The 27,813-nt window shown below is 29.4% G+C and overlaps 1 protein-coding gene across 6 annotated transcripts in view; it reads left to right on the top strand.

The window, feature by feature from the left end:
- Window positions 1–27,813, top strand: part of LOC123296929 (syntaxin-1A) — a 138,071-nt gene that overhangs the window by 41,586 nt on the left and 68,672 nt on the right. The gene's annotated exons all lie outside the window — the stretch shown is intronic.

The raw sequence follows: 27,813 nt of genomic DNA, 5'->3' as shown, positions 1-27,813 counted from the left end.
TTTTATACTGAAAAACAAACAAATCTCGAAGTTGAATAAAACTGTGCTTTAAAGCGGGAAGTGAAAGAAACGGCTACTAAATTAAATTGGAATATGAATAATTTTCTTTGTAGACTAATTGTAGAATTCAATATCAAACAAATTGCACAAAAATTTGGGAACTTCATTCATAAATTTAATAAAAGTTTTCATAAGAGTCGAATAAGTGACAAGTTGAAACTATCTACAAATTTTCAACTGTCTATCTTTTACAGTTTTGGAGAAAATGAACACCAAAGTGTTCTTCCTGACGGGAAAAAAAGGTATTTACGAAAAAATGTTTCAAACAAAAGTTGTATATGTTTAACATTTTTTATATTTAAACTTTGGCTCTATCTTTTACGGTTTATAAGATGGGGCCTTACTCAATTCATTTTTTATTCAGAACACGCTATAAAAATTTTAGCTTGATATCTCTTTTCATTTTTAAGTGATCGTAATGATCGACAGGCAGACGGACAAACGAAAATGGACTAATTAGGTTATTTTATAAACATTTATACCAAAATTTTGTTCGTATAATCTTTATTTCTAAGCGTTTCAAACTTGGAACTAAAATTAGTATACCGTGATATATATTTCATTTTTTGTAGGATATAATAAGGAAGGTATACGTTGAGTTTGAGGAAATTATATTATAGTTCTATTGTAAAAACTAGTTACGTATTCACTTTTATTCAAAAAAAGGTACTTTTGGGTACTACGCACAAAAAAGCCTTTGTAAGGCATATTGTGATAGTGTAAGAATGAAATAACAAACGAAACAGTTTGATTTTATTATCTTTTATTTTCTAACATTCTTTTTTTGGTACTTAGGAGAATAAGTTGAATATTTTTTTAGGTTTATGGGTTTTGCTTATATGAAGCTTACTGTTTATTTCATAGAAATGTTGTTTTTCCATGTTAAAAGTTTATAGTTAAATGATGTTTGTGGTATATTGTGCTATAAAAGCAAAATAAATGTACTTTCTAGTTTCCTGAATATCTATGACTGGAATTTAAATTTTTTACTCTTCTTAAAATAATACAAATTTGTTTGAAAGCAAAAGATAGTTCATTAAAAAAAATCGTTAAAATAATTGAAAAAATTTTTGTACCATCAAAAATGATATTATTAAAACAAGTGAAAACAACCAATTGACTGAGTTAATTGTTGAAATACCATGCATAGTCAGTGTTGATTTCTTTATCACATTACACATATAAACATGTGACACATACATAACTGTTAATCAAGTATAGTACATATTATAAAATTTCCGCCTAATTGGCGCCCTCACGGGTAAACAGTGATGTTTACGAAAAAATTTTTCAAACAAAAGTTGTTTAATTTTTAATATGGAACATTTTTTACATTTAATATTTTGTTCTATCTCTAACGGTTTACAAGATGGATCCTACGGATCCAAGACCCAATTGACCTATGATGCTCATTTACGAACTTGACACTTTTTACGTCATGAGTACGCTGTAAAAATTTCAGCTCGATATCTTTTTTCGTTTTTTAGTTATCGTGTCCACAGACGGACGGACGGACAACCGGAAATGGACTAATTAGGTGATTTTATGAACACATATGACAAAATTTTTTTCCTAGCATCATTATTTTTAAGCGTTACAAACTTGGGACTAAACTTAATATACTATGTATGTTTCATATATACATGGTATAAAAATAAAAGATTTGATTAACTAATCATGTTCAAATTGAAAACGTTACATCAGAACAAAATATTTGATTTAAATTTAATTAAATCTATATTTTGGATAAAATAATCCGGCCGCTGAGGAACTTTTCGTGGCCGTTTGACTTACACGTAAACTATATGGTTTTCGGCGTAGTTTTTTCTTAAAAAAGATACAAACAAATCTTTGATGGTTTTTTTCCATAATTATTATTCGAAAAGTAATTTTTCTCTGCTGTTTGTTACATGAAAAAGCTTTTATTAAGGTATTTGTTTCCCTAAAAGTTTTGGTTTATTGCACGGTACATACATATAAACTAAATATATGCTTTGTAGTCAAATAATGTGTTAATTTTAGCTTTACAATACCACGCAACTGCAAAAATATATAATATATTGTGTGGAAGTGATGCTTATAAATTTGATATTATAGATATCGCTCTTCAATCATGAATACTCTAACTATAGTCGACTCTGTTCATGAAATGATGGATCTTCGATGAACTCATAATTAAATTAAAATTTTGATTTTATATCATCGGCAACCTTATATTTTTATGGTATTATTATAAACTACAAGATTATCTAAATATCTTAGATAGTTTTTTATTACACTCTATAGATTTTTTGATGAGGAAATATCCAATTGAAAAGGATAACCTATATGATTCATCATTTTTTTCAGCCAACTTTGAACGATTAAATAATGATAATGAAAAGCCCAATGATCTAAGAATTTTTTGTGATTTTTGGAAACTTTGTTAATCAAAAAATGTATTTATAAAGTTTTATTGCAATCCCTAGTATTATTCAATCATTGCATATCTCCTTAAAAAAAAATTAACGATAATTCCTATTATTAAGTCTTTGGTATTTCGAAAATTTAGCCAGATATCGAAAAATTTAATTCATACTTTTCCTATGATTCATCAAAGTTAACAAAATTCATCATATGAAGGTTAATAATTAATTAAATATAACCTTGCAAAATTAAGCTACCCAACTCCCACTTTCTTAATTAGTAAATAATAATAATTAATATATGTATTGTTTTGTGTATTCCCAATTTAATTCACTTAATAATAAGTTATTAAATTTTCTTGATATATTATATTATATATAAAATATACCTACTTAATATATTAATTGAAAAGTTGATTAGATCACGAATAATGACGTCATTACATATAATAAGAAACAATATCATTTTATTTTTGATCTGTTACAGATCTGTTGTTAGTTTAGGAGAGAAAATTGTGTAATAGTTGATACCATTTAACATGGGATAAAAATTATTTTATTTTCATGATATTTATGGTTGGTTGTGGTGCTTGGGTTGGGGGTGAACAGTAGTAGAAGTGGAACACAAGACAATAATTGAAAATGTATAAGACACACTAAGAGAAATATTTTTTTATTAAAGACGATAGGATGTTTTAATAAATAACGAGGCTATAATATTATTTTTATCTTAAGGTAGTTCCTCCGCGACAGTCCAGTCAAAAAGTTTTGGACTAATACTATCATTCATCGCATTAACTGTGCTATGACTACTATGACTATACCATATATTATTTTCACAAGACTGTAGTTCCTCACAACTGTATCTCCTATACGTATAAACACACACACTATGATATATACCTTTACCATTAGTCTTTATATCCTCTCCACAAAAAAAAATCGCTAAAACGAGTTATTTATTTAAGTTTTTTATCGAAACGATGGTAAATAATTTTTATTTTTTTATATATTTTCTAAATATAGTATTCTACATTATATTAGTTTTTCATAGAGATGGTGAACGTCATTCATTGATAAATAAATATAATATTTGTAAATTTGTGTATTTTTATACGCTTCTCCCATGTACACGTACAAATTGCGTCACTTTTAATTGCTAATATCTCATGTATGACATGGTAAATCATCTTCTAATTTTAACAGCATGTGTATTATGAATTAAATATTTTATATTCTGAGTTTTGAGAAATTCTTGAAATATCACTTTCGTGTAGGTACTACCTTAATAGGATTGGTATGTTTTTTACTTAAAAGTACGTATTACATTATAGTGATGGAACGAATGGCCTACTACCGAATATCAAGCTCCGAAGTGTACATATTCAGAATAGAATATATACACTTCGAAAAATGAGTATTAGAATATTTGATACTTAAGTTTGAAAATTTGAGAGTGGATTCTGTTAGAACTTGAGAAAATTGGACGAAAATTAAGAGCAAATTTTTCGATATAGAACATTTTTGAAATATTGATGCCTTAAAATTTAGAGAAAATTCTCTCACTTGCTATAGGAGAAATAACAAAAAAATGTCATTTATTTCATCACTTTAAATGTATTTTATGGAAAAACGAGTGCCGTTTGCTAAAATTTTCTTTATAGGAAAATATTTGTCATGCTTTTAACTAATGAATATTAATTTTTCAAGTTAATATTAAGAAAATTTTTCTAGTTAAAGAATAAAGCATACTTTTAAAAACACTTCAATATAGGATTTAAATGTTTACGAGTCAAAACAAACAATTAACTGAGTTAATTGTTCAATTACCCTGTATAGAAAGTGTTGAATGATAGTGCTTGCATTATTTTTTATAAATTAGAAGAGTTTAAAAATCAAATTCAACCTCATTCTGTACGTCTTGCGCGTGCTATAAAAATTAGAGCTTAATATTTCTTTTCGATTTGGACTAATTAGGTGATTTTATGAACATCTATACCAGAATTTCGTTCGTAGCTTCAATATTTTTAAGCGTTACAAACTTGAAACTTAAGTTAGTATATATTGATATACTTAACATATATAATAGAGTATAAAAACGCAAACATTAACAGCTCTATTATGAGGGTTTTTTTGTCTTATGAATTAATGTTAACAAACCCAATTTTAACAGAATAGCATTTTGGGTTGTAGTTTGAAAAAAAATTCCAAAATTTTAACTTAAAGATCGCCTAGTTCCAAAACATTTTATCTTCAAGTTTAGTAAAATTGATATATTTTGAGCTACACTATTTGGTGACTTTTTAAATACACCCCTGTGTATTATAGGCAGAACCTTTATATGAATTCGACTTTTTGATTCCATAGAGATTTTGCTATAAAATTAATTTCGTTTGTTTGTTAAGATTCCTAGATTCATTACATAAGACCCTCCCCACACAATGCAATTATCGAATGCATGCTTTTATTGCATACCAGTTTTTATACCATGCATATATGTAATATGCAAGGTATACTAAGTTTAGTCCCAAGTTTGTAACGCTTAAAAATATTGATGCTACGAACAAAATTTTAGTATAGGTGTTGATAAAATCACCTAATTAGTCCATTTCCGCCTGTCCGTCCGTCTGTCCGTCCGTCTGTGAGCACGATAACTCAGAAACGAAAAAATATATCAAGCTTAAATTTTTACAGCGTACCCAGGACGTAAAAAGTGAAGTCGAGTTCGTAAATGAGCAACATAGGTCAATTGGGTCTTGATCTATGGATCCGTAGGACCCATCTTGTAAACCATTAGAGATAGAACAAAAGTTTAAATGTAAAAAATGTTCCTTATCAAAAAATTAACAACTTTTGTTTGAAACATTTTTTCGTAAACATCACTGTTTACCCGTGAAGGCGTAAATTGTAATCGTAATAGTATGTATTATATAATTTGTGTATGTATGTGCAATGTGATAGAGTAATCAACAGTATTTATGCATGGTATTTCAACAATTAACTCAAACAATTGTTTGTTTTCACTTGTTACTTATATCGATTGCCCAATCAAAATTAATTAAATTTCAAGTAAACAATTTTCCATCGAAGTACTGACTTTGAAAACACTACAATTGTTTAAACTGAAGCCAGATTGCTAATGAATCAAACCATGTAATTATGTCAAAACATATTATAAATAAATATTGTGAGATATGACTGTTCATGACGGAAGAAAATGTATATAGAACTAGACACAGTCTGGTTTATACACGCACACATATATACATATGTATACACACATGATGTACGCGACATCGTAGGAAGGTATTACAACGACGCCTTCAGATGTAGTTGGCATTATGTGTATTTGTAATGAATTCACTGACTAAACCAACCAAGCAATCGACCAACTGACGGCAACGACGTCTGTGTTGTCTACTCTTCGCTAGTAACAATTTTCAGAGTACTCTCTTGCTAGTTAAAACGAACTGCTGTATTATTAGATACGTGGGCAGTACTTTTCATTTTAAGGAAATCTTATTTTTGTGTGGGTACCGGTTATATTACACATTTACGAAATGGCGTTTTATAAACAGCTAATAAAAACTGTTTTTTTAAAAGGAAATAATCTGTAAAAAGAAATCATCAAACATATGAAAATAATAGCCATCGGCATAATATTCTATTTCTTGGAAAGCTAATTTTCGTTTATAACAGAGCAGGGTTCGAGGATATATATCAATGGATATATATCCGATATATATCACGTGAATTTTTATGATATATATCAATACAAAAATGATTTTAAAAAATTTAATATTATTTAGTAATTCTTGGCGTTTGTTACCGTATTTCTACTTCCCAAATTATGATGGCATTGGAGTAGAGTTAAAACCTACTAATACTAAGCTCAAATCGTGTCGTGTCAGAAAAAGTTCGTTACTAAAGAATAAGTTTAAGTAAGATTCAGAATCGGAAGATGATCTAGCTTTATCTTCCTAGCAGTCAAACCAAGCACAATTATGAAACAACCTATTTGTTTTTTGATAATTAACAGTTTATTACGAATGACTGATGACTGATTTGATAATTAAAAGACTGATTATACTCTAGAGTTATTATTTGTAATGTTTATTGTTTTGTTGCCTAAGTGTAACTATGACCATTGACTGATAACAATTTATAAAATTGATTTTTATTTATAAAAATTTTATTATTTTTAATTGATTTTGCCTGATCTAGAAGAATATTTTATGTTTTTGTTTCATTTGTCTGATTTGAAGTGCCTTAACATATATTAATAATTACATAACGTAAATAAAACCCTTAAAACATTTTAGTTTTTTTTTTAAATATCAAAATTTTGATATATATCGGATATATATAAAAAAATATCCGATATTTTGATATTCATAATAAATATCGGATATTTTCGAACCCTGTAACAGAGGTTACCCACATCATATTATACATCTTTATTTTATCTATTTATTTTAAATTACATTCGAATAAACAATTAAATTTTATGATGTGGGTGGAGTCGGTTACTGCGTTCTTATCCAAGCGACGACAGTGTGGACAATTTATCACCCCATTAACTATAATTGATCAAACTACCGCTGTTTGGATTCGAACTCTCCTAGTCAGTAGTCAAACGGTTAAAGGCGATTACGGCTTTACTCGCTTGGCCACTGGGCTAGTTAAATGATGCGACTCGATGGACAAATCTTAAGAGCGTATTCTTTGGACAATTTTAAATCGAATGTGCCTATTATAGTATATATTTCTTCTCACACTACAAGAGGTACTATTTTATTAGGAATTCTCCGATGTGGAAACAATTACATGGTCTACTAGATTAATTTACTATTAAGTTTACTCCTCTTGACTATTATCTTTGGGGACATAATAGTGCCCATAGCTCCTTACCTATTGGTTTTTGTACAAAAGTGTATAAGACACTTTCGACTTTGAATTGTCCAAAGAATTCTCTCTTAAGCTATGGTCATCGAGTCACGGGCACCCTGTCGGGTTTTCCTTGGATAGGTGATATCTTCCTTATACCCTTACCAATTTCCATGATTTACCCTTATTCTAAAGCTTATTGTGCTGATTAATGACGTAAAATAGATTCGTGGTCTAAAAATGTGCCACTTATGTAATCTTTATACCATGTCTGTAATAAAATTGCCTATAAATAAAAAGAAATTAAATTACTCACTTACATATTTTTTCTCTACACTGTTTTTAGCCACGGATATCGCACTGCGAAATTCCACACAAGTCGAGGTATTATTTCGTGATACTGCTAAGTATAACGAATATGATAAAATTTTTTTATTTTTATATAAAGACTGTTTCATTAACCTTTTGATTACTCTAAACAAGAAAATTATCAAAGAGATCTGGATAGGGTAAAGGTTGGGAACCATTGGTTTAGATCAAGTAAATTTTTATTCATGAGATAGTACGCAAACATTCTATCCACATAGTGATAGTACGCGATTGCCTTTATAACCAAACCGAACCACTCTTATATGTTGTCATTGATCAATAAATATATTGAGAAGTATCCCCGTGTACAAAAATCAAATCTCAAACGTCTATTACATATTTACCAAACATTGTGTACGTGTAGTCTCACACTCATGCAGGTATATTTGTTCCGTATAAACTCCCTATATTTCATTGAATATAGTTAATAGTGATGTAACGAATATTCGCATCTTTCATTTCATTTCAAAGCTGATCATTTGAAAATTGGCTATAGTATTTGTGTACACACACACATACTGCGGTCTGTCAAGCGAACGATAGAACGGGAGTCAGATATATGCTATCGAAATGGTTATGATTTTGGATAACTGAATGTTATTTATTTATTGTACATACAAAAGGGCTGACTGACAAGCTCTTTTACACGAGTTGAGCTGGTTTACTCATAAAGATGAATATTTTTTATCACAAAGCTTGCAATATAAGTTACAACTTCATTAATATGTATTTTTTTCATATTTTTATATCACTTTGTAATCACAGTTTAATTTGACTGTTGGAAAATTTCAAATATAGCAAACTAACCTCAAATCAAAGGAAACTGAAGTTTGCTTTCAATGGATATATTTGTATTCGCGAATATTGAAGATAAACACCGACGTTCGCGAATGTAGAAAGTGCAACATTCGTCCCATCACTAACAGTAGTAATAGTTACTCATTCACTCACTGGTACTTCACTATTCATTCTGGAATTTAGTTAAATTGATTCTCTGTTCTCATATTGTAACTCCATTTGATAATAATTCAATCAAGTTATATTCGCTTACAATACAAAAAAACTTCGTTCGCAAAAAAAAAATTATGGTTTTATTCAATTTGTTATGTAATTAAATTGCTTGTTTTTAAAATCAATTAAAGATGTATGCCAATGAAAATATGGTGGGGAAGGTTTTCTTTTTAATTCTTGTTTTGAAATTATCCCACAATTTTCATCAAGTATATTATAATTTTGTTCCCGGGGTTATGCTTGTTCGGGTCAAAACTGATAGCTGTAATTTTGCATACAAGTTTAGTTTGGATGGCAATGCCTGGTAAGGCTAAGTGACTTCTAGTCTTTTTTCAAATTTTAACTACCTATACTTTCCCCAAAACGAACTATAATCCAATTTATGTTGTCAATGTAAATCTGAATAAAAATATGTGGCTCTTATCACACCTGAGTGTTTAGTGTGGATAAACCAATGAATAATAACTAACTATTCAGTAAATTTCAATGTAAATTTATGTAAAATAGTGTATTCGAAATTGTGAAAACAGACATAACACGAATGCCATGGAGGTACGTATAACTATGTACGGCGATTAGTACGGCGTCCAGTTGCGATTTCGTTCCGAATTGTATTTAAGGACGTTCATGCGTTAACCTGTTTTGCTATGTGCGTTCATAGGGAAACAGTATGTAAATTTTAAAGAATTTTAAATTAATAGAAAATAGAAATTTTTTTTGAAATTCTATTAAAAGTTTAAATAATTATTAACTGGTAAAAGTTTCAAGTATGGCTATCGATATAATTTTTGAAAAATATCGATTTATATTTTTCATTTAGTCCCATGTTAAAACTTACTTTTAGTCATTTTTTAAACTTTAAAAAAATTTAAATTAATTCGATAACAGGTTTTTTTTCCTGTCTTAAATCATAGAAAATCATTTAAATTATCGCATTATCATATTGTTTTTTATTTCTCTACTAATATTGTTGACGCATGAACGTCCTTAAATTAAAAAAAATGGTAAATAGTCCTTTTATGAAACTGAATCATTTTGAATTTTTTTAAGTCTTTTGTCTTTCTATGATCACAGTGTCTAGATATTCTAAATCTGTAAATTTATAAAGCCTCGAGTTAGTCTTTATCATATATGAAGTAAGAAGACATTTTATGGACGTTCTTATGTATAATACAAAGAAACAAACAATTTACTGTGGGTGATGACTAACGTTAAGTTAACAATCAATGATATGATATCAAACACAGTACATTGCCTGTTTCTTTGTCTTATACATAAGAACGTGTATAAAAACTCTTTTTACTTCATACTAACGGCTAACGATATGCGTTACAAACAGTATATATAAAAGAAGAAACTGAACGACTGATACACTGACTCATCGATCAACGTACAGATAAAACCGTTTGGTCTAAAATCATGTAATTTTGCACAAATGTTTCTTAAATGACGTAAGTGTCCACCAAGAAGGTATTTTTGGAAATTCATCTCTAGAGGGATAAAATGAGGGTTGAAAGTTTGTATGATACTTGGTCAAGTTAGAATCTAATAAGTGATATATATGGTTTCAAACAAAAGTTTACTGTTTTTCATTTTTTTTCAGAAAATTCATAAGGGGATAATTACGTATAAAACTCTGTTTTGCAAGAAAGAGATGAGCAACAATCTTTGAATGCTTATAACTTATATAAGCTTTCAATTAAATTCTGAGAAAATTATGCTTTTCGAGAGAAGTTTAATATCTGAAATCTCAAAATTTAATACCGCAAAAGATATTAAAAATTTTATTGTCAAAATCTACAAGTTGTACAAAATTATCTAGACAAAAACGTACTTACAATGCGCAGTATCCTGAATTCCTGACCGCCATACTATACGTATTTATAAGTTTATAGCCAACAGGGTATACAGAGTTTTGTGTAATCAGATCAAGGCTATACAATAACGTCGAGCTCAGAGGGACTAGCTTATATGTATGAGCTAGTAATATATGTAACCAAACGTGTTATTTGTTTGGTGTCACACCACGCACTCACACATGAGAAACTTACTATTACCACAAATACATATAAAACCCCTTCATCCAATCATTTGATTTTGGATTATGTAAATGAAAAAAAAGTGACGATATGGTTACCTTTTATAATTGACTTTAAAGTGGATGGTTTTCTATCAGATTGTGAGTATACTCTAAATAGTTTCTGTCAATAGGTCCAATTTTAAAATCAAAATAAATCGCCTTTTATCTCCTTTATTTTTAACCGACTTCAAACCAAAAAAAAGGAGGTTCTCAATTCGACTGTATTTTTTTTTTATGTTTGTTACCTCAGAACTTTTTACTGGGTGAACCGATTTTGATGATTATCTATTTGAAAGCTGGTGCTTCCCGTGTGGTCCCATTTCATTTTGGTCCAGTTCTGACAACGCCATCCATGAGAAAACCATAAAAGTCTTAAATTTGCTTTCATTATGCACGATAAGAGGACGAATAACTCAATATCACGTCAACCGATTTCGATGATTCTTTTTTAGTGAAAAATTAGTTAGTGTACTTCAGATTCACTAAAAATAAACACAAACTTTTACAAAATAAAAAAAAACTTTTAACAAAAAAAAAACCGACTTCAAAAGAAAAACTTTTCCAAAACAAATTAAAATGCACTCTAAAAGTAAAAAAATAACGATAATATAATGTAGTTAAAATTATTGTTTTTTTTCTAGTCGGTGTCAGCCAAGCTAATGTAGCAAACTGTTCTGTCAGAGCTGTTTCCTTGGCTGACACCGACTCCAAAAAAAACAATAATTTTAACTGCATTATATCATCGTTATTTGTATACTTTTTAGTCCATATTAATTTGCTTTGGAAAAGTTTTTCTTTTGAAGTCGGTTTTCTTTTTGTTAAAAGTTTTTTGTACTTGTATCTACAATTTATACTTTTCCTAATCTGCGTAAAGCAACTTGGCCCTCTCTTTGCCATCGGCTGGTCACGCTCTTGGAAGAATTCCGTGATTTTTCTTCAGTGGTGCTTCAGTGATACAGACTTGAGTACTACTGATAATATATTTAATTTTTGGTGATGTAATTCGCCTTTTTGGGGGCCATTTTGTTGATTAACTATGTCATATTATTTTCTCAAATGTCAAAAATTTTATATGAAATTATCTGCACTTTTATAAAAAAACTTTTCCGACAATAAATATCAAAGCAACCTATTTATTTCGTTTTGAAGCAACAATAAGCTGTCATTTTAGCGTCTAAATGGAACATATCCACAATAAATAATAATCTTTAAAAGTATCGAAAGAAAGATCGAACATGTTTGGTGTGATCGAATACAAATTATATCATAAATAAATGTTAGATTTATGACATAATTGGATATCATATATCCTAGTTATATCCATATGAATATGAATAGATGATGATCATTTATAAATTGTCTCGAAATATACGTCAAAGCTTTACTTACAAAAATAAAAATGTTCATTTTCTGAATGGGGAAGGAAAATTATATGTTTTTCATAAATCAACTATCAATATAATATAAACCAACTCAAATCCTCTATATAATCCAAGCAAATTAACCATTTTGGGTATCTACATACTGAAAATCTTCTTAAATTCTATTTTTAAGTACTAACAAGTGAAAACAAACAATTGACTGAGTTAATTGTTGAAATACCATGTATAGTCAGTGTTGATTTCTTTATCACATTACACATACAAACATGTGACACATACATAACTGATAATCAAGTATAGTACATATTATAAAATTTCCGCCTAATTGGCGCCCTCACGGGTAAACAGTGATGTTTACGAAAAAATGTTTCAAACAAAAGGTGTTTAATTTTTGATAAGGAACATTTTTTACATTTAAACTTTTGTTCTATCTCTAACGGTTTACAAGATGGGTCCTACGGACCCAAGACCCAATTGACATATGATGCTCATTTACGAACTTGACCTCACTTTTTACGTCCTGAGTACGCTGTAAAAATTTCAGCTCGATATCTTTTTTCGTTTTTGAGTTATCGTGTCCACAGATGGACGGACGGACAACCGGAAATGGACTAATTAGGTGATTTTATGAACACCTTTGACAAAATTTTTTCCCTAGCATCATTATTTTTAAGCGTTACAAACTTGGGACTAAACTTAATATACTAAGTATATTTCATATATACTAAAAAGAATTTTCGGGACAAGGCAACACTCTCTCCTATAATTAGACTTACACCAAAATTAATTTATTTCGATTAAATATTGGTTATAAGCGTTTACCGAGTACAAGCCTTTTTGTCCTCGAAAACTTTTATAACCAATATTTTCTCGAAATATATCAATTTGATAGTTGTATAAAGAATATAAAAGAAAAGAAATTAAAAATGTATAACATAAAAAAAGAAATATTTTAATTCGGTTTAACAGGCTAATTATAGGGTAGAGGGTTGCCAGGTCCTGGGAGAGTACGGGTCTCGAAAATCCTTTTTAGAACTTAAAAACTTTTAAAGAAAATACAACTGTAATCAATTTCTAATTTGCCTGGAGTAATAAATAATATGTAAAATTATAACCACAAAGATCGGGTAAAAACATAAATCCACAGAAAGGTTTTCCAAATTGATTGCACTTCAAAAAATTAAATAAAACCAGATTTCATAAAACAATTTTTGTTATTATTTTGAGTATTTTATGGTAATTTATGGCAAAAATGTGTGTTTTGATGTCTCATACCAGCTTTAGAAGTTTGTCGGTATTTTGAAAACTCTATATAAGTTAATATTGTTTAACCTTCAACTCAACTCTCTTAGAAACTATTAAAAGAAATCTATGAAAATTCAGTCGAAAAAGTACCTTATATTTAATTGTTTGCAGGACCGGATTTACACAAAGGGCGTGGCAAAAAATGCCAACCTAAGTTGAAATAGTTTTGATACAATTTGAACTGAAGAGAAAAACCCTTTGAAGTGGGTGAAGCATTGATAACTATGCTTTAGAAAACGTCATTATTTCAGAAAGCATATGAATCAGGAATTAAAAATTATACTTTTGGTTGAGAATATTTTTGTGAAATTCGAAAGTATTAAATTTTTCAACATTTTCTAAGATCACATTCACATGTACGCAAAAATATTTTGACCTTTCGATCCATTTTCAGCCTAGGGCCATATTTAACTGGCCCATGTGGCCCAATATGTTAATCCAGGCCTGATTGTTTGTGTTTTATTAGTACCTACTTAATAGATGAATGAACAAAAATTTCAATGACTGTATACGTAATTTCCCAACAATATATTTTCGTTTTAATATAAAATAAAACAAATGCAAAAGAGTTTTTGTTAAGGTGAGGGTTGAAAAGTATAATGTACACGCGATGTCACATATTTTTGTATAATCTATTCAAGTAATAAAATAATTTATTTTTAAATGGGTTTTTAGCAGACCATAAGTTAATACACTGACGGTATCATATGACAATAATGACTTAAATATGGGCAAACAAAAGAATAGAATAGCATAACTCTTGTGCTGTAAATGGGTGGGTTTCGGTAATTTTGGATGAAATTTTGTAAAACTGTGGCTTTTAACACCCGTGCTGATTAAAGCTTTGATTCAGTGGTTGTTTTATGGCGGTAGACAAATTCGTTGTCATAAATAAATATTATGAAAATTTAATCATAGGTTATGTATTCACCACTATAAACTACGGCCGCTGTAAAATACCACAGCTCTCCTAGGAAACCGTTACATAAATAAAAACTTTCCTGTGATTAAAAATTATCCTTAACGTAGTTCCAGCATGGTATTTGCAGTTTCTATGTTAAAGCAATGGTACAATTTTTTTTTCGACAGAATTTAACGAAAAATTAAATTTAAGAATTTAATAATGCTTACTATTAATTCCCAAAGTTTCAGAAATTTTGACCGTTTAAAATGGGAAATAATTATGCCAACGTCCCAATTTCGATCAATTTACGTCAAAATTAATATCTCGAAAGTGAAAATTAATTTCTAAATTTTTTTTTTAGAATTTTATTGTATAAACATTTTTTTCTACTTTTTCTTCAATATATAATAATATCATAAAAAATAGTTGGAGAGACCGGACATTTTACATGCTTTAAATGGGACATGACCCTCAAAATCGCGAACTTTGTCTTTAAATATCTCGCGATCTAAACGGTCAAAAATTATGAAATTTTAGGAATTCATAAATAAAACTATTATAAACCCGAGAAAAAAAATTCGGCCAAATCTGTCGAAAAGTGATTTCATGCTGGCACTACCTTAAACTCAAATCAGCTCATTTTAAAGAAAATATAGTATTTTTGTAGGAATTTTTTTTAGTACCTAGACTATCAAGCATTCTATATTTTAGAGTAAATCTATTAACAATTGAAAAAAAATACAATGGACTGAGTTAATTGTTGAAATACCTTATATGGAAAGTGCTGAATATCAGTGCTTGCTAACACATTTATTTGGTTTCGGAAATTTCGAAAATATTCGAAAGTATTTGTTTTTTATCCAGAACTTTTTTTTCGTTTTTCAAGAATGTTTTTCAAGACTACTAGTTGAAGCTACCGTCAAATTTTCTACCGAAGCTACCGACAAACTTCCTATCTTATATAGTTTTCGACCAAAGTTTTTTTACACTTAAACTTTTATTCTATATCTAACGATTTACAAGATGAAACTTAATTGACCTATGTTGCTGATTTACAAACTAAGCCTCACTTTTTAGGTCCTGGGCATGCTATAATGGTTCAGACAACCGGAAATGGACTCTTTAGGTGATTTTATGAACATCAGCTATTTCAAAATTTTGTTCGTAGCATCAATTTTTTTAAGCGTATACAAGGTATAATAAAATAGGTAAATCTAATAGAAAGCTTTTGAGCAATCATTTGCAGGATTTTTATATTTGATAACTATCATATAGGAAAAGTGAAACTTCTTTGTTATTCGAAAAATATTAAAAATGATGGAAAAATTAAATGCATGAAAATGTAAAGGACAAAGCATGATTTTTGATATGTTTGAAACGTATAACGTACGTTATCCATTTATAAAATCAAACACACGTACAAGAAACGTTTGTACGTGTTAAAATCATAACATAAAATATTTTTTACAAAATATATGTAGAAGTTATTACATCTATTTTCTCTATTCGTTCTATTTCATTTTTATCGAGCCTATTATTCATTTTTACTAGCCGATTTTAGATAAGCAATCAAAAAATAATCAATATAAAAGTTGTTCAATTTTAAATGGCCAACTTAATGACCTTGAATTGACTCTGAACATGAGCCTTGTTCATTGTTTTTCTAAAATCAACTTATGAATCTAATATTCAAGAAACACCTCACTAAACATTATCTTTGAAGTTCAGTTAAAACATCAAATTGCTATTATTAAATTGTTAAATATAATTTAGATAACTTTCCCATAAAATTCAAAAATCGGGTTCATTTGGCGGTTATCTTGGGTCGATTTTTGACGTTAAATCGAAAAATATTTGTCCAAATGTTAAATTTTCCCGATTTTTGAATTTTTGAGGTCAAAATTACCTTATGTAATGAGTTTGATCGAAAACGAAAAATTAATGTCGATTTTTTTGAATTTTTTTAAGGGGTACTCCTTAAAATCGTAAAATTATTTAACAATTTTTTGTTTCGGAATTGATCAAACTCAATTAATAAGATAACTTTGTCCCATAAAATTCAAAAATCGGATTCATTTGGCGATTGAGGCAGTAGTTTCAGAGAAAAACGATTTTGGATCGATTTTTGACGTTAAATAAAAGTAAGTATATAGAATATTTGGCGTTTCCTGCTTTACAATTTTACAGCTATCTCATAATAAATGGTATAACTTAAAAAAATTTTAATCGGAAAAACTTGGAACGGGAATTCCCATGACCTTGGGATAGTATGAATAATTTATACCAACTGTTTGTTATACATCATGATAGAGTATGGTGAACTGATTTCCTTCTTAGAAATATCGTTCGCATTTAATAAAAGAAAAAAAATCAAGTAATAAATGTCTATTGGGAAAACTATTTTGAAACAATTTCAAACACTATAAATTTATTCAGTTTTTATACCCATTACCCCGTTCACCCGTTGGTTGGTAACCTACTAAATGGAATATTGAATGTGTAATTTATGGTTATATTCACACACATGCATCTAATAATTATTTTTAGTATGTGGCATGTTCGAACGAAATCGATATGTCTATGTTTATAAAAGGTGTATGAAAAATCAACATACACGAAAATTTGCATTTTAAACAAAAATAACTTTTGACTTTTATGGATTTGATCACCAAATTGGCTTTTATACCCAAACAGCCAAAGCAAAAAAAAAAACTACAGAAGGAATTTTCTGTTTGAAATATGTTCAGTTTCCCTGAATATAAATTCAAGTAGCTGGGATGGGAAGAGGCTCGCGAGCTTCAGCCGCTATCTTGGAAATCGCGTTTTATATCTTGAGAACCGTGTTTCGTACGACAAAAGCAGTAGGGATCATTTTTGTAGATAATAACATTTTCTGTAACTTCTATTCAACTCTTTTGGGAACGAAATTCTTTAACACGGCTTACCATGGTGATATAACTTGTACAAAACGTCACGTAACGATGTTATCTAATGTGTATGTCTTTTGCTAAGAGTGGAATCAAAATTTCGAGTTATTTACGAGTTACTAGCATTTTTTTCGTTTTAATGAGTCCTTGTAGCTAGTATTTGAGCTTAATCAATGTACAACTTTTTAAGTTTTTGAAGCCCATCCCTTACGACCCCTATTTCAACCCCTTACTTACTATATTATGCATGTATTATAAATAAAAACCTTCCTCTTGAATCACTCCATCTATTAAAAAAAATCGCATCAAAATTCGTTCCGTGGTTTTGGAGATCTAAGCATACATTGTGGGTGATGTCGTCACGGAACTTATCGCATCCTGATATATGTTTTGAGAATTTTTGCTCTAAATTCAACCCCCTTCCGAACAAAAACCTGTACGGTATGTTGTTTTTAACTCACCGTGTATAGGCTCCATGTATTACAAGTTAATATCTCGTCAATGATTTTATTTATAAAGGAGATATGTCATTTAAAAACATTAGCATGATTTGCATGTGTAGTTGAAATTAAAATCAATCGATAAGATTTATTAATACACAACACTGTACTTATGTATACTCAGTGTCATAAAAAACGTACAACATAGTATTTATACTATATACAAAAAGCATGAGTTTTTTTTTGACACGTACAGGGTGCTCCAAGAGTAACAAACGCCTTTGTTGCGTTAGGTAGAAAATAAAATTCTAAAAGACTTCTTCCATTTTTTGATCCGATGAGATTAGCTATCATACAAAAAACGCGATACCTTTAACGTTACGCTATATGTGTGCAAGAGTGTGATAGGAAAAGGCGGGTGTAAGTAGGGCGTCCGTTACTTCCCACTCATTATATTAGAATAATTCGTGATTTTCAAATTTTCGTTGTTTTATATGTATACGAAGTTAACATGAGTTAACTAAAATTCCAAAGTCGCTACAGGAAAATACACTATAAAAATTGACATAAAGGAACTTTATGTATGTGATATGTTCATTTTTTGTTATTTTCATGTAACACAAATATAAAATCCACTAACTGAAGTTTGTGATAAACACAAAAAATACATAGTTGTAACATTTTTATCAGAGTTTATAAATATAAAAATGAAGCATTGAACTGATGTAATACAGTGAATTACTACTCTCGAGTCTCGTTCGTTGTTCAAATGTAAGATATACGATTATGTTTTTATTTGTACCCGAACAAACTGTTGAACTCAACGCTCAAATAGTTTAATTTCGTTGATAGGTTATCTTTATTTAACAACTAGCTTAAAGTATAACTTTGTAATAGCTCGCAAATGGTATCATATAAAATAGATATTTCTAAAATAAAATTATACTTCAATTTATACAAATATTTTTAATTTAATTGTTCCTCAACAAACGTTAATTTCTTTAAAACATCAGGTTGTAAACCAGGATCCATCTTATTATCCGCTGTGAAAATATTCAATTCATTTTTGATTTTAAATTTATGACAAATACAACAAAACCCATCTTCATTAATTTGTAAATCAAACCAAGGACGATGACATACATTACATACTTCAAAATTCAAATTCTTTTGAGCAATCTCAAAATTTTCTGCATACATTTTAAAATTAATATCATCTTGATAAAGATATAATTCTTCTATAATTCTTTGCATTTTATTGCTAAAATTATGGCCAACTTTTCTGATATACTCAATGAACTATGACTATTTAACATTTAACAAAATTGAAAACTGTGTATATCAAGAGAGGATGGAGGCTATATAAAGCGGTGGTTTTTACTTTTAAGCCCAGTGAAGCGGGTGGGTATCAATCTAGTTTACGTTATAAGTGTGAAAAAACAAACCCACACAATGCATTTTAGAGAAATTTTTATAAATTGTGGCTAAATTTTCTAAATACAAAAAACCGAGACTCAAACTTACTTACAAATATTGGAGCGTCTTTTTCAACATGATTCCTGGTGACTCATTTAAAGTCAACTAATTAACTGCAGCGACAATTGGTCTATACCTGCATCTTGTCGTTTAGAGGAACTATATAACGAAACCAGTCTTTATTTTAATGCATAATTAATATATTTTGATAGAATGTAAACTGGTATAAGTATATACATAATATGATGATCCTATAATACAGTCAGTTATTTAGATATCGATTAAATAATATATAGAACGTGAACGTATGCAAAGTAAAATACATATTTGTAACATTACATGCATTATCATCATCTACATTCAAATTATTGATGATGAACAAATCAAGCGATTAAATGTGTATTGACTGCTAATACATGTAGTGCCGGAGCTATGTTAGCAAAATCGTGAAGGTATAAACTATTAAACCAGAAAAAAAAATTCCTAGACCTTCTTTGACACGTATATTAACTTCATTTGTAACTAACAGTGTAATAAAATCTTAAAAATCAATTATAATCTACTTCTAATTGTCCGATTAACTTGAAAATTTGTAATTTGATCCTAATCAGATTTTAAAATATTACTGAAATATTAATAGTACTAAACGATGACATGGTATAGTGTTTAGGGTGCCGCTTCTCATTTAATCTGAATAAATATATTACCACCGCGTATAAGTACCTATCTCCATCTAAGATTGGTCTTTTTTTAAGATATCTTCTTTGAGGAGCAATTTGCAGTACGCAAATGGAACTCCTGGTTGTCTATTGATGCTTGTGTTAAGCAGCATTGTACCAATTTTATCGAGCTCGTGGGATAATTTACCGGAATGGCCCTGTTTCCAGTTACCCATACCAGGTTTACATTCATTTGTTTCACCAGCTCGTTTGAGGACGTTCGGCAGTTAGGTTAGGTAGACTGAGCTGAAGGATTTTAGCATTGCTTGGCTTTCGATGAAGATAGTAATGTCGCTGCACTTGAGAGTGCTCAATCTTATACATTCACATACCTCGTATATTAATCCAGTAAATATGTATGAAAATATGGGGTTGCTGTGCAAAAGGTCGGGTAGTTTTGATTTTTGGATATGTTGTTAGTGTTGAGCCCATGACTTAAAATCCAAGTTTTCCACCTCGGGGTGCCAAGGCGCGCCGCGGGGCGCGCCACTTTTTAATGAAATATCGAAAATTTGACCATTCCTAAGTGAAATCTCGCGAACGGTTTATTTTAGAGAAAATATTATTTTAATAAATTAAAGGGTAATAAATTTGTGACAGTTTAAGCCCAACACCAGGTTTGTAGCGTAAATAATGGCTGAATTATAGATCTTCAAAATAAATTAACTAAGATAATTGGGATCAATGATATAGGTTGGTAAACCTGCATTATTAATTGATCAGCTGAGTGTTAGTAGTTTAGTAAAAACAAATTAATTCTATTGTCATGTTATTGTCAGATTTGTTGTTTAAAATGATCTGAATGTTCGTGCATGGTTATTGCTTAAAAGTATCATTTTTAAGATACAGAAGTGGCTAGGTCAAGAGAAAAACCCTCTTGAATGGGGCTGGGTATCTACCAGATTTGGGCTCTCTCCCCTCAAAATGGACAGAGATGCAGCTCCTGAATCCCTTCTTAAAATGATATCTTGCAATTGTAAGAAAGCGTGCAAGAACTCATGTGGTTGCCGTAAAGCTGGTCTTATATGTTCTTCTCTACGCACCTGTTCTCTAGGAGAATCTTGCGAAAACGTTTCGGAAATAAATCCGTTTGAGGGGAGCTTTGAAGACGAAGACGACATGCTGGCGTCAATAAATAACTCTAAACATGAAGATATAGGAGAGTTAAATTTTCCACTGGATGAAGAGAACAAGGAGCATCAGGCAGAGCTTGAGCATTTCCATCCTGGCCCATCAAAAATGCGAAAACTTTAAATAGATACTGTTATCGTTATTTGTAACAAATACTTCCAAAGTGTACTGTATTGTTTTAACTAAATAGGACATTCATTGATAAAAAAATGTTAATATATAACTCCTACAAACACACTTTTCATTCTTTCTTTCATAATTTTATTAATACTTTCTTTTATTCTTTTATAGCAAATAAACTAACATACACAATTAATTTATACTGCGTTTGATTTAAACAATTATATTGTGGAAATATTTTTAAAAAATCACGATTTTCACAAATCTTTGAAAAATTGGTTTATTTTGAAGGTTTGTATTTCAGCCATTATTTACGCTACAAACCTGGTGTTGGGCTTAAACTGTCACAAATTTATTACCCTTTAATTTATTAAAATAATATTTTCTGTAAAATAAACCGTTCGCGAGATTTCACTTAGGAATGGTCAAATTTTCGATATTTCATTAAAAAGTGGCGCGCCCCGCGGCGCGCCTTGGCACCCCGAGGTGGAAAACTTGGATTTTAAGTCATGGGCCTAACACTAACAACATAGGAAAAAATCAAAACTACCCGACCTTTTGCATACCACAATGTATTATTTTACTGAACTATATAGCCGTCACTTCGGTTTGTCACACGCTACAGTGATCCGGTAGCCAGAATGATAGCCGTAAATCTAGATTTTCAGAGATAGATCCGTCGATATTAAATCCCGCACCTAACCAGTAATGAAATTGAATTGACTTTTAAGTAACCACGAAAAGTGAAAGTTAAATTAAGTGTATAAACAAATCGAATCACGGGGAAGTTGAACAAAGAATATCAAATCAAAGAATAATAAATAGTTTGATCCAGTTGGACGTTTCGTGTCTGTTTTAAGACTTCTTCAGTCCATTCCTAGATCAACTTTCCTGTGCATCAATTTGCTTATATACTTTTCGTTTTGGACTTGATAAAAAATTTTAAAGTTTAATCAAGTGTTTTCATTTTGTGGCCCCCTTCGAATCAAACAACATAATTCTGGCGGTGATAGATTAAAATAAGCAGTCTGTCGAGGACTACTCATAAAAATTGTTGTTAGCACAGCACCCATCACCGGTACTACTACCATATATACTAGGACTTGACTAGCATGAAGCATCCATATAAACGTTGATGATCATATGAATCAAACCATTCATCTTTCCTATTTGGACTGATTTTCAACTATTCGCATATAATATTCATAATAAATTATTATCATTTTCATCCGCTATTGTTCGTATTGAAAATATGTTTTTAAATAGAAAACATATTACGTTATATACATTGATTATATATTATAATAATATTAAATTTAATTAAAAATATATTCATAGTTTAGCAGTTGTCAGAGATTATTTTACATTATATATTTTTAATTCACTGAAAATATTTAAAGTAAGCCTATCGTAAAACCTCATCGCGAGATCAAATATGGTGAATGGGGCGACGAATGTTATATAACTACCGTACGGGTTCATTGGTGAAGTTGACACAAACGCATGAGTTGTTTGTATGAAAGTTATATACTGTCTAACGAATTTCAAATATTGTTGTTTTGAAATGCTACATAGTTTTAAACAATCTTTTTTTGATTGGTTCTATCACTTATAAAATTATAACAAAAAACCGATGTGATTGTCACAACCACATGAGCAGGTTTTATTAGGTTTAAAAAAAAATAAATAAATTTCTTCGAGTCTTACTGTGCTACTGATGGTTGTATTTATTTACACAAATATCCTATTTATTATAAAAATGGTCAATAAGTTTATTTCAAACTCGTTGTAAATTAGTAACAACAATCTTTATGTAGTTGACACAATCACATATGGACTAGACATGACAGCTATTTGTTCGTAATAACCAAAACCTATATTTAAAGCAAACGCAACGAAATTTTCTTTTAATTCATCGATTCGCTTTATTAACACGATTATATATTCCAACTAAGTACAATTTTATTTTTCATCAATAAAATGCATGACTTTAAACTACAATCAATCTCTTTCATAGAAGTAATGATTTTGTTTATATAACTTCAGTGATTTTGTATTAATGAATTCATATTTTAAATTCAATCCTATTCTATTGTAAATACAAATATTTAGTTGTACTAGTACCAATCATTAAGAAATTGTTTGAATAATTTTACTTTATATCAATATGAAACGGCCAACTTCGGAATTTCGGAGGTTGTCATTATTTTTTTTTTTCAGTGTAGCTTTCCAAAACAACCAACTAAACATTTTTGTTTTAGTTCTAAATATAATATGTAATTTTATTTACCAAGTACTGCAATCATATCAAGCTATATAAAAACGGATACGAAATATTTAAAATTTAAATTGAATGTATGTAGATGGTTATTCTAGTCTATAGTGCTTATGAAGGTGGAAGTTAACTTCGAAATGTATATCCACTTATAATAACCATCAACTTACTACTATATAATACCACATACCACATTTACATAACCTTCTTCATTGTGGTTATCCACATTTTATATTTTTTTGTAAATATAAAATTTATTGAACTGTACATAAAAAGGAACAAAAAAATTGCAGTTTGTCCCATTTTTGCAGTTTGTTTGTTACAAAGATTAATGTTTGAAGTAAAGGTGTAATGGACGCTTACAGAAGTTATAGTTTAGTCGACAAGTTCAAATTAGGGAAATATAGAAATAGTCGTCGTAAAAATAGCTTTAAATAAAAACATTTTTTATGCAGTTTTGTTCAACTTACAAAAATTATTATAAACAAAGTATTAAAATTTTTACATCATCTATATATGAAATATATCATAGTATATTAAGTTTAGTCCCAAGTTTGTAACGCTTACAAATATCGATGCTACGACCAAAATTTTGGTATAAGTGTTCATAAAATCACCTAATCCATTTTCTGTTGTCTTTCCGTCTTTCTGTCAACACAGTAACACAAAAACGAAAAAGGATCAAGCTTATTTGACCCCCTTCCCTCTAAATTTGTTACGTAATTTAAGTACTGCCCCAAATTGATAACTGATGATAGATAATTGCACGTGGCTATCACTTCAATGTATTGTTCACTAATCGAGTCGATTTGCAATGCTCAGCGTGCTACGCCTATTTGTTTTTGTAGAATGAGGAGGGCGGGCCACTTTCATTGGGTCTGCCTTTTTAAAATAGCTTGAAGATCGATGCAAGCGTTGTATTTAATAATGAAAGTCAAAAATAAAATTTGAAAAAATGTTAACTGACTTAAGCCGGGTTCGAACACGGGACCTCCGGTGTGTAAGTCCGATGCAATGACACACTGCCACCTCAGTTGTTCGTATGTGTATCATAATTATCGTATATGTCAGAGTATTTTAGACAGTGTGAAACATTTTTGGAATTTCGTCTTCATTAAGAATCTTTTTTGAAATACTAGCGAAAAATGATGTATATTTGTTTCCATTTTTAATTGTTTATGTGTTGAAAAAAGCTTCTGGCACATTATTCTAGACACCATTTCGAATCCAACGAGCTATCACACGTATTTTTACGATCATTATTTCTATATTTCACCATTTTAACTTGTCAATTAGATTATTCATAGGAAATTGATTTCAGTATTTGACCTTCTATATTATCCTTTTTAATTCGCTCTTGTAAGTTGGCAAAACTTTCACAAACATTCTATCATATTGTTCAAAAGGACAAACTCATATTCATTTTTATATTTTTGGGTATTTTTCTGTTTGAACCATTCGGTTTTTTACCTATATGGCTTCCTCTCGAGGTCTTTATCAAAGTATTGAATTCGATGGCTAAACATAATCGTTAAAATGATGTCGAGCATACCTTTTATTTATAAAATATTCATTTTTCGTTTTATAATTATTAATATGGTGCAGCTTTCATAATTAAATATTTTCATAATAAATAACATCCACCAATTTCCATGTAGTTTATGTATAGTTTTAATTATTATAAATAAATAAAGGGGAAGGTTAAGTACCTAAAATCTAAATTCGTTAATTATTTTTTGCCTCAACGTATCCACTTTCACGTTCCATAAATGTAAATTGTTCTTTTACAACATTCTTTAAATACACTCCTACATATCTCGCGAATGATTTCTTAAACCGTTTCACTTTTGTGAACATTCTATATATTCGATATCAAAAGTGAATAGCGGAATGTTAATATTTTTGAAAGCAGAGCTTTTTATAAAGAATAAATTTTTTTCGTAAACCTTAAAATAAAAAAGTTTTCCATACATGGCATACAAATTTTGACAATCAGTCTTTAGCCTTCCTACATTCTTTTAAAATATTCCTCATTCCAATATAAATGCTGTCTTGTTAAAAGCAATACCTGTTGAAAAGCTAGAAAAGATTCAAGGTACATTATGTTACTACATAACCCTACATTTAATTTAATTTATATTTTGTTTGAAATTAATATATACAATATATTTTATAATTTGATGTTTGTATATTTTAGTTTTTTTACTAACATATTTTTATGTATGTTATAAATTGAATTTGGAGAAACAATAATAAAATCAGTCACCATCGGATACGCATATACATACATACATGTCACACACACTTAACTGATATTCCGATATAATACATACTATAAATTTTGTGACTAATTTGCGCTCTCACGGGTAAACAGTGATGTTTACGAACAAATGTAACAAAATTTGTTTTTTTTTTTATAAGGAAAGATGGTTATTACGAACTCAAGACCCAATTGGCCTATGATGCTCATTTATGAATTCGACCTCACTTTTTATGTTCTGAGCACGCTAAAAAAATTTCAGCTTGATATGTTTTTTCGTTTTTGAGCTATCGTGTTGACAGACAGACAACCGAAAATGGACTAATTAGGTGATTTTATGAACACCTGTACCAAAATTTTGTTGGTAGCATCAATATTCTTAAGCTTTACAAAGGGACTAAACTTGGTATATCTTGATATATTTCATATATATGGTATAATTAATTATATTCGACCTTAATATGAAAAGCTCTAGTTAAAATATAATAAGATGTTGTGCTGTATTTATTGCATGCCAACATATAAAACAAACATGTCTTCGCAATGACAAGAAGTAAATAGTTGATTAATAGACAACTTGTTGCTTATTAATAACAAAACCAAGTTGGTTTGGTAGCTACCTACGTATAGTCGAAAAGGTGTTTGTTATTTGTTTGTTCTTAAAAGCACACACAATACCCAAGTAGTAATTATTGATTATTTTGCTCACGTAATTAATAACCTATCGCCATTACACAGAATGTGTAAATCTTAATTTAAGTGTTATGTCGATAGATGTCACAAAATTATAATTAATATGAAATATGATCTTTTAGAATTCAACCAACGAGGTTGTATATAACATAGAGGCTTAAAAGTTAAAAAAGGGACCGCCTTCTCTCTTTGTCTCGCAGCCTATCAAAGTTAAGCGACGTAGTCTACCCAAAACATTTCTTTATCTATGCTTTAATATTTTAACAATTAACTTAAATGTAACAACTGTTCAAAAACTAGTCAAGTGCGAATCAGGTGCGCTTACGGAGAATTCCGTACCATCGATATATTATAGAAGATGGTGGTATAAATTAGATAAATTCCTTGCGTAGAAATAAGAAAAATAGCTCATTTACCAAGACCTTTCATTTCTTCAAAATAATTTGAGAAACTTTCGAATAACATAAATAATTTTCTTAAATTAATTTCTTAATTTTTGCTTTTACTTTTTTTATTAAGTAAAAATAAATTCGTTGGAATATAATGTCTTTTTTTTTGGCATTCAAGGTTGAAATTGAAATCTATTGAATACAATCTAATCTCGAATGCAAATTAATCAACTGGGAGTTATTCTAGAAGAAGGTATACAATATTTTATATAATACATCATAAAACCTTGACTAACTAAAGGTTTTGTGTTTTATTAACCTATAAAATCTTTTATTTCCAAATATAAATTATGCAAAGTATAAATAAAATAAGATTACTTAAATATTATTAAAATTGGATTGTTTGTTGTTAGTTCATATTGCCACGTTTATACCCCTCAATTATCCTCTCTTTTGTTCACAATTTTATGGATTTTGGTGGGGAACTCTAACCTTGACAGTGGTTTTTCCCATGATAATCGCTGACATTGTGACTTTCTATAGGTCCAATCATTAAATTAACCTGATTTTTATTCTTTTTGGGTCAAAATTACCCCATAAACTAAGTTTCATCAAATTCCAAAACAAAAATTTTTTTCCGATTTTCTCGATTTTTTCAAAGAGAATTAAAAAAATTGCAAAAAATCGAGAATTTTTTTTCTCCAATTTCGATAAAACTCAGTATATAAGGTAATTTTGACCCAAAAAGTACAAAAATCGGGTGCATTTGATGACTGGTCGAATAGTTTTTGAAATACGGACTAAAATCGATAGAAATATTGCGATATCTCAGAAACTTTGCATCCAATCATTTAATTAACCTGATTTTTATACTTTTTGGATCAATATTATAATAATACAGTGCAACCTCGATATAACGAATCTGAAGGGAACCAGTAAATATTCGTTATATCAAGTAATTCGTTAAACTGAGGTTTGTT

This window comes from Chrysoperla carnea, chromosome 3 (genome assembly GCF_905475395.1).
Source record: "Chrysoperla carnea chromosome 3, inChrCarn1.1, whole genome shotgun sequence".
In the NCBI taxonomy this organism is placed as follows: domain Eukaryota; kingdom Metazoa; phylum Arthropoda; class Insecta; order Neuroptera; family Chrysopidae; genus Chrysoperla; species Chrysoperla carnea.
The sequence above is the reverse complement of the archived record's forward strand: the minus strand, read 5'-3'. Positions and strand labels throughout refer to the sequence as shown.